The sequence below is a fragment of the Micromesistius poutassou genome, assembly GCF_964030765.1.
Source record: "Micromesistius poutassou genome assembly, chromosome: 10".
Classification (NCBI taxonomy): domain Eukaryota; kingdom Metazoa; phylum Chordata; class Actinopteri; order Gadiformes; family Gadidae; genus Micromesistius; species Micromesistius poutassou.
The window spans coordinates 10,917,861-10,927,059 of record NC_140280.1 but is presented as its reverse complement, the minus strand read 5'-3'; positions in this window follow the sequence as shown (position 1 = coordinate 10,927,059).

The following is a 9,199-nucleotide window of genomic DNA, read 5'->3' as shown; positions in this document are numbered from 1 at the left end:
TCCCATTACTTGTGGTGTAAACAAGAGGAACAATATAACTAGAAAATGCATTTCATGCAGAATATGCAGTGAGTGCTGTAGTTAAATATAATATAATGTGTTTTAGTAAAAACACATTGTTTAAGACGCAGAGAAATCCAGTATTTTATTTATTCTTTAAGTTGAACAGACATTTGAGCACAACAATTTTCAATACTGATAAATTATGATTTATGAGTACATGATAAATAAAACTTGAACTTGAACTTGAACTTGAAATGTAAAATGGTTTAAATCAAGTGAAGGGATTTGAACTAAATGGAGTAAACAATATAACCATGCACACCATTTAAAAAATATAAAACGGTTAATAAAGTTAAGAGTTAAACAAAAAGCTGAAGTAATCAAGTTTGAATACATTTGAGATAAAATGTAGAATAGCTGAGATGTTCCGATAGTGTGTGCGTGTGTGTGTGTGTGTGGTAGTAACTTTTATAATAAGGTCAATAAAAGTATTTTATTGACCTTATTCCTTCACATGAAGTTCATCGCAATAAGCTCACAGTTTCAGCTTTCAGTTAATTCATATTATTTTATGTAGATAACATGACGTGAAAAAGATTGTTTAAGCATTTAGCTTCTACCGGAGTAAACCGCATATGTAGCATGCACCTAGCCTCTAGCCATATAAACGGGGGTCCCCACAGACAAACGGCCAATATATAACTATCATATTTCCAATCGATCAATCATTTTAACAATAAACAACGTTGTAATAACTGTTTAAGATTGACATGGTGTTTCTAGGTTAAATATTGTCGTTTAGGCACGTCCGCAATGGTTAGCTTTTGTGATAGCCACCCTGGGCTAGAGCGCCATCTAGAGCGTCCTCACGCTCAACGGAAGTGAGACCCACTGGAAATATATGAAGCCGGTAGGAAATTAAACTGTTAAACTGTGATTCTGAAAAAAGCATAAATGATATTGAAATTCTGTTTCCATATAATTTAAGATAAGAAAACAGATGTTGATTTGTTTAACGTTTGAACGAAGGTTAACGGTTAAAAATTGCACGAAGTAGTTGAAGTGTCAGAGAATGGGCGGACGCCTCGCCGTCCTCCCATTGACCATTGTAAAAAAATATTTTAAAAGTAGAATATCTTAAAAAGTTAAAAATATTTAAAAAACTTGGATATATGCACGTGATTCCAAGTTAATCGTAACATTTTAAAATCGGAATGGAGTCTCTAGGTGAACATTTGTGGAAGGAGTAGGGTACCAAAGTTTGTAGAGAATAATAACGAAAGAATAAAACTTAAGAACAATAGTTGAGCTATAGTTGATACCACTGTTGTGATCCTTCAATGACAAGATTTCCAGGCATTAGCATTTTTTTTAAGCAGGAATATCTCTTTAGTTGTGCTACATCTGTCAGTGTTTTCTAAAGTAGCCCTGTAGAGGGAAGCTCATGTCTTTTAAAACAATTTAAGATTGAACTACAAACCAAAGCATTTTATTAGAGAATTGTAAATGGGCAGTATCAGTGACTTTCCTTTTCCCTGAATAGACCTCCCAATTGGACCTATGTATCCGCGCTCATGAAAAATATATAACTAGGGCTAGAGCGATGTTCCCCAGATGAGAAACTCACTCTAGATGAGTGCCTGCTGAAAAATTCATATGAACAGTAAAAATGTTTAAAGAATTACCTATGCTTTGATGGGTGCTGAGCGGTAATGGATGACTGCACCTGTTCCGATATTCATTGGCTAAGTGTAGGTGACACATAACTGGGAGAGTTCTCAGCCTGAATCAGGTCAGTTCGTTCTGTTTGAGAAAGCCCTTCGATAGTGTAACTGTAGGACTATGGTGCTAGTAACCGGTACAGCAATTAAATATTAAGTAGGCTAATACAACATTCAAAGGCCTCGGTGTAATCCATTGTGTAGTTATGTTTGCGTCTATTTTATGTTTGTATTTTGCTTAATGCTACTAGGTTGATAGGTACATCATATATTGTACTTTGTTGTGAAGGTTTACTTTGTGATACCTTCCCTACTAGTATGTCATTTGTATGTCAAGTATTTAATGCTGATTCATTTGTTTTATCAGCTGTTGGTGTCTCAGCATGATTAAGAAATCCGCTGTTGTGTTTCAACCAAAACCGTAGCATCTACTTCATGTAGAAAACCAGTGTGTCGTTCAAGCCCCTGTAGGACCTGAACTCCCACGCTCCACTTTGAGGCCGTCTGGGTGATGCCCATCAATAAGTGTACCCTACCTGAGGTCGGCATGCGTTCAAAAGAGTGAGTCATTCAGTGAAGTGCCTTTTGAATTGGTTTTCATGAGACATAGGCCTACATCCACATTGCATCAGTCCCTTTACCCAAGCAGTTTAACACACACACAACACAAATTATTTACCAGCATTTGATACAAGTATAAACGACATCATGAAAGTAGGCCATTACACAATCTTTTTCTGGTACCAAAGCCCTAATGTAGTAACCTGGAAATCCAGAGTTCTCTCGGGATCACAATACACACTCTCCGATTCCCCTGGGCCAGAACATTAACCAATCACATCGCTGTATCTGATATAGGCGGGCCAAAAGCATTGCTGTTTTACCGACCGGATACGGCGGAGTCTTATCTATTGGTTAGCTCCGCTGGTCTGGATACGTCACCCCTTGTATTCTTCTGATTGGTCGTAGTGTTATCCAATTGCGTGCAGTAATATTTTCAAACGCATGCTTGGTGCCGCCCCTCGGGTTGGGCCGTTTTCATCACTCATTGCCAGACCCTACAGCTCTCTAGACGTGGTCTGGATCAGACCCTACAGCTCTCCAGATGTGGTCTGGATCAGACCCTACAGCTCTCTAGATGTGGCTCTGGATCAGACCCTACAGCTCTCTAGACGTGGTCTGGATCAGACCCTACAGCTCTCTAGACGTGGTCTGGATCAGACCCTACAGCTCTCTAGACGTGGTCTGGATCAGACCCTACAGCTCTCTGGATGTGGTCTGGATCAGACCCTACAGCTCTCTAGATGTGGCTCTGGATCTCCAGGCTACTAATGTAGCTTTGTGAGGTGGAGTATCTTTATATTAAATCTAATATTATCTTTTTCCACTGTGACTCTCGTGCTGGAAGGCAGCGAAGACCACATGAAGAACACAAATGTTTTAAAACAAATTAATGTAAAGATAAGGAATACTGTTTGTATATATTGTATATTTCTTTGCCTCTCACAGAAGGTACAGAATACAGATACATGACATGTTGTATGAGTTGGGAGAATAGACTAAAGAATAAAGAATCACTGCAGAGCAGGGAGAATCAAATGGGATGGGATGGGGTTGATGTGGTGGGGTTGATGTGATGGGGTTGATGGGGTTGATGTGGTGGGGTTGATGGGGTTGATGTGGTGGGGTTGATGTGATGGGGTTGATGGGGTTGATGTGGTGGGGTTGATGGGGTTGATGTGGTGGGGTTGATGTGGTGGGGTTGATGTGGTGGGGTTGATGGGGTTGATGTGGTGGGGTTGATGGGGTTGATGTGGTTGATGGGGTTGATGTGGTGGGGTTGATGGGGTGGGGTTGATGGGGTTGATGGGGTTGATGTGGTGGGGTTGATGTGATGGGGTTGATGTGGTGGGGTTGATGTGGTGGGGTTGATGTGGTGGGGTTGGTGGGGTTGATGTGGTGGGGTTGATGTGGTGGGGTTGGTGGGGTTGATGTGGTGGGGTTGGTGGGGTTGATGGGGTTGATGTGGTGGGGTTGATGTGGTGGGGTTGATGTGGTGGGGTTGGTGGGGTTGATGTGGTGGGGTTGGTGGGGTTGATGTGGTGGGGTTGGTGGGGTTGATGTGGTGGGGTTGATGTGGTGGGGTTGATGGGGTTGATGTGGTTGATGGGGTTGATGTGGTGGGGTTGATGGGGTGGGGTTGATGTGGTGGGGTTGATGTGATGGGGTTGATGTGATGGGGTTGATGTGGTGGGGTTGATGTGGTGGGGTTGATGTGGTGGGGTTGGTGGGGTTGATGTGGTGGGGTTGATGTGGTGGGGTTGGTGGGGTTGATGTGGTGGGGTTGATGTGATGGGGTTGATGTGGTGGGGTTGATGTGGTGGGGTTGGTGGGGTTGATGTGGTGGGGTTGATGTGGTGGGGTAGATGTGGTTGATGTGGTGGGGTTGATGTGGTGGGGTTGATGGGGTTGATGTGGTGGGGTTGATGTGGTTGATGTGGTGGGGTTGATGTGGTGGGGTTGGTGGGGTTGATGTGGTGGGGTTGGTGGGGTTGATGTGGTGGGGTTGATGGGGTTGATGTGGTGGGGTTGATGTGGTGGGGTTGATGTGGTGGGGTTGATGGGGTTGATGGGGTTGATGTGGTGGGGTTGATGTGGTGGGGTTGGTGGGGTTGATGTGGTGGGGTTGGTGGGGTTGATGTGGTGGGGTTGGTGGGGTTGATGTGGTGGGTTGGGAGCATAGTGGGCCGTTGTCATCCCGTCTGGCCTCCTTCTGCATTCCTTTGGGAAGGACATTTTTAGACAGGACAGTTTAGTGCGTTCACGTTAGTGAGTGACCCCAGAACCAAACAGGTGCTCATTGATAGATAGCCAACATAGGTGGTAACAGAACCCTCACGTCTATCACATCATAAACAGACAATTGGTTAAAGCAGAACGTTTTTATCTCAAAGAGATACATTAATAATGACCTTTTCAAAGTTGTGCTGTGACTTGTGGCTAGACTTTTTTTACTGCATATTTTGTCATTATCTTGTATTATAAACACGTTAGCGCACAGGCATTAGCACATTGGAATGATATGGTGTAGAAGTAGGCCTACAAGCATAGTGCGAAATACGGGGGGGTTTGGGGGGGTCGGACCCCCCCGATTAACCCCTTGAGACCCCCTGAAAGACTCAAAAGCAAAATCTGGGGGGGGTCTCAATCTTGTAAAAAAAAAAATTAAAAAAAATGATATAATAATTTTATTGTCACTAATGATGTGTTTAAGAGATCACCATGTCAAGTATTTATAATTCAAAAATGTTAATAATAATAATTTGTTTAACATTAAGCTGAACCAGTCCTGCGCCTGCGCGTATGCAAATTAGCCATGTGCGAGAGCCCAGAGCAATGACGTAGGCCGTCAATAACAATGGCTAACAAGCGAAAGCAAAATCAAAGTTTATCACTGGCACACTTCGGATTCACATCGAAAAAGGTGGCACTCGGAGATGAGGAGATAGACGATGTAAAGGGGAAAATCAGCTTTGCGCCGGGTGCAAACTAGCAACGACACATGCGTCGGTGTAGAAAGTCAATTGCGCCGGGCGCAAGATAGGGCCCTTCTTCTGTTTGGCGCACATGGCTAATTTGCATACGCGCACAGGACTGTCGGAATGGGAACATGTCGGACTGGCAGCATTACGGGGGCGCGATTACGGGCTGGCGGAGTTACATTTAAAAAACGCGTTCAAGTAAAAATAAATAAGAAAAGCGGAATCAATTTGTGGCGCTCGTTGTTCAATCTGTGGGGCAGCGCCACACATTGGCCTATGTGTGGGAAACACTGCACGGCCATCACACATGTGCTCATTCGGAGCATTGTAAATAATTTATTGTTTCATTGTTGTAGCCAGTTCATTTATGTAGGCTAATAAATGAACCGTCAACAATGCGATCGGGATTTTTGAGGGGGGGGGGGGGAGCGATCAGGATTGTTATTGTTGTTGGATGTGTGGCGTGTGTGTAAGCAGGCAAAAGCGTGTGTCACACGGTGAACCCAGCTCTGCTTCAACTTAAAAAAAAAAAAAAAAAAATCGTTCATACTCCGCGTTCGTACCGCTAGAGAACGCTCGCGTTTGAGAACCACTGCTATAGGCCTACTGCATAAGAATAATTTAGATCGATATTGCGCAACAATCAGGAGATGGGGACCCCCCCGAATATTGAAGGGTATTTCGCACACTGCCTACAAGTAAGAGCAGACGTACAGGTTAGTGTGTAGGACCGTGGTCTAGTGCATTAGTGTGCTGGCACATTAGCACAGTAGCATTTTGGAAAGCTCATGACAACAAAAGGGAAGCACAGGAGTATGTGTTAGTGTCAGTACCATGCTAGCATGCCAATGGAAGGATAGGACAAACGTTCTTCTCACTTGCCGCTGCCAGAAACCATCAGTATGATTTCTACTTTATTCAAAAAAAGAAAGATTCCTTTAAAAAAGAACATGTGGATAAAGTAAATACTAAGCAGAGGTAGATTATCAACTATCAATATAAGGAAATAACTAGAAGTCAAAATCACTCCACAAAGAAATGGCATATTCCTGCTAGATTTCTATTTACCACCCACAACACAGAAGCATATACCTACCGCCACCCACATCACAACCAGATCATGGAGTACACTACAGCGATGACGACCCCAGCCCACTTACATGGTATTCTTAGCCCAGTGCAGAGGCGTCAGTAAATGGTTTTCTCAAGGGGATGCCCCCGCCCACCATCTAGTTTTTGTATTATTGTGTACCTTCTTTCTTTATTAAAGACAATTCCACCTTGAAGCTTCTCTTGTGCAGACGTTACATTACCAATATCACCAGGGAGGTGATCTAGATCTACTTCTCATTTTAGTCTCAAGAAACAGAGAGAAGCCACCAAAGACCCACTTCTCATTCCACTAACCTGTTTCTAGATCCTCCTCTGGTCACCAGAGCTTACGGAGCCATGGCTAACTGAAAGGGTTCCATTTAGGACAGCAAACATTGTCTAAACAGCCAAGTTCCATGGATCAGTTTGGCGTTAACAACACACTATAGAAAATGATGAACTAAGTGAGCTATGTGCTGTCCTGGCTGCTTGGTTGGCTATATGATCGACTATGATCATCTTTAGGAACCTGATGGTAATTCAATTGGATTCCTCTTGTCTGCAGAATATGGACCTATTTGTATAATTGTATTTGTACAAATAATATATATATATATATAATATATATATAATTTTGATTGAAAGTGTATCCTCTACAAGACCAATTTATACAAGAGTTTGTGCTGCCATCTAAAGGTTAAAACCTTATGTTTATGTGGCCTGATAATAATTTTGTTTTTGGGCTCTGGATTATTGGATGGATTAAATAAATAATTATCGTGGATCATCAGTATTCATATGCATTCGTCGCTGGCAAGTACTGTAGCATTGAAAGGATGAAAATTAAAACTGCTGATCATTTACTGAGGAGTGATTTCTGGCCCTTAATGAAGCTCACCTACTTTTCTCTCTCTGCTAGCTTTTCTCTCTTTTGCACTTATTGGGGACATTTGCACTTCAAAGGTTTTATCAAATGCACCGTAGTCTACCCGGAAGGCTCCTTTCTCCAACGACATGCAAGACTCAAAGCGGTGTCCCCACAGGATCTCGTCCTCCGTGTACGAGGTCCTGGCTTGGCACGTCATACCTGCAGCACATTGAAGGGAGCAATGACACGACATCCACACTCAATCCAACCAGAGGCGGCGTCTTCACTTAGCAGCTCAATGGTGACAGAAGAACCTGCTACCAACCCGAGGCCTCGACGATCCCCTCCAGAATCACTATGATCTCCACCTTCTCCCTGGTCAGGCGTTGGGCCCCCACCTCCCAGAAGGGGCTCCTGTGATCGATGACGTGTGTGATGGTCTGAGGCTCCACCAGCAGCAGCCTGTCCCCGCCGGTGTCGTAGCCCAGGTTGATCTCTGACTGCTCCAGGGGAATGAACTCTCCCTCCTGGGTCTGCCGGGACTTGATGAGCTTGGCCCGGATCTTGGCGTCGACCATGTGGCTCGCTCTCAGGTCCCCGATGCGGAACAGCAAGCAGAGCCTCTGGTCGCGCTCCGAGATCACGCAGCGCTTGCTGAAGAGGAGCGTCTGGGCCCTCTTCTGCGGCCGGGAGATCTTGACGAACATGCAGCCCACCATGAGTGCATCAATGATGGAGCCCAGGATGGACTGCACCATCAGCAGGACCACGCCCTCGGGACAGTGCGCCGTGACCATCCGGGAGCCGTAGCCGATGGTCCGCTGGCTCTCCACCGACAGCAGCAATGCTGACAGGAAGCTGTCCACATTCTGGAAGCAGGGCTTCCTGTCAGGGTCGTGGGCGTGAGCCACGTCGTCGCGCAGCCACGCATCCAAAAGGTAGATCGCCGCAAACGCCACCCAGGTGAGGATGTAGCACATGGTGAACAGGAACAGGAACCAGCGGTACTGGAGGTCCACCAGCGTGGTGAAGATGTCGGAGAGGAAGCGCGTCTTGTCCTCGATGGGGCCCAGGTTGACCCGACACTTGCCGTCCTTGCTGACGTAGCGCTGGCGCTGGCTGCTGCTGCCTTCGCTCACCGGCTGCCTGTGACACAGAAGGTGACATCGCTTCTTGTGGGTCTCTCCACTCGCCGAATCGTCGGCGGCCCTGTTGGTGAAGACGGGGTGGCTGCAGCTGTCCACAGGGTCACCAGAACGCCACTTGGAGCTGAAGCGTTTCAGGTGGCGGCCTCGTTGGGGACGTTTCTTCTTCAGTGGTTCTTCTTGCAGCTCCTGTGGAGCGGTTTGGATGGGGACACAAGCAGGAGGATGGAGGGCGGCTGAGTCCTGGGTGGAGGGGTTGAAGACGCTCGGTGACTCAGAGGGAGGAGGGCAGAGTAAAGGTCCTCCGTTATCCTGATCCGTGTTCAGGCTGAGGATGAGAGACTCTCTTCTGGTCTCTAGCACGGTAGCCATGGCAGACATCACAGGCACCTAAAAGAAGAGACGCAACACGCAGATCTACAGTTTTCATAATCTCTCCAATGCCTTATAAGTTAAACATACCGCTGCATCCATCACATACAGGTAGAGGGGTGCCACTACCTTGTTAGTGTAACGAGTGTAGTGCACAGAATGTAGTGATCTGGAAGGAGGCCAGGAGACGTTCAGCAGTCAGTCTGTATTGGGGGAACAGAGTTCCTCCAGGAGATGGCGTGCTGCCGGATTACACCACGCTGCACATCCGCTCCTCCTGGGAACCATCACTCCCTGCTTTAGCACAGGAAAGATCTCCTTATACAAATACATTTCAAATATACTGTATATATATACACATTTCAAATACTTACAAGTTTTACAATGACATACATTTATAAAAAAAATAATACACGTAAAATGTGTCACTCAATAAACAAGTCAATAAACCATGGA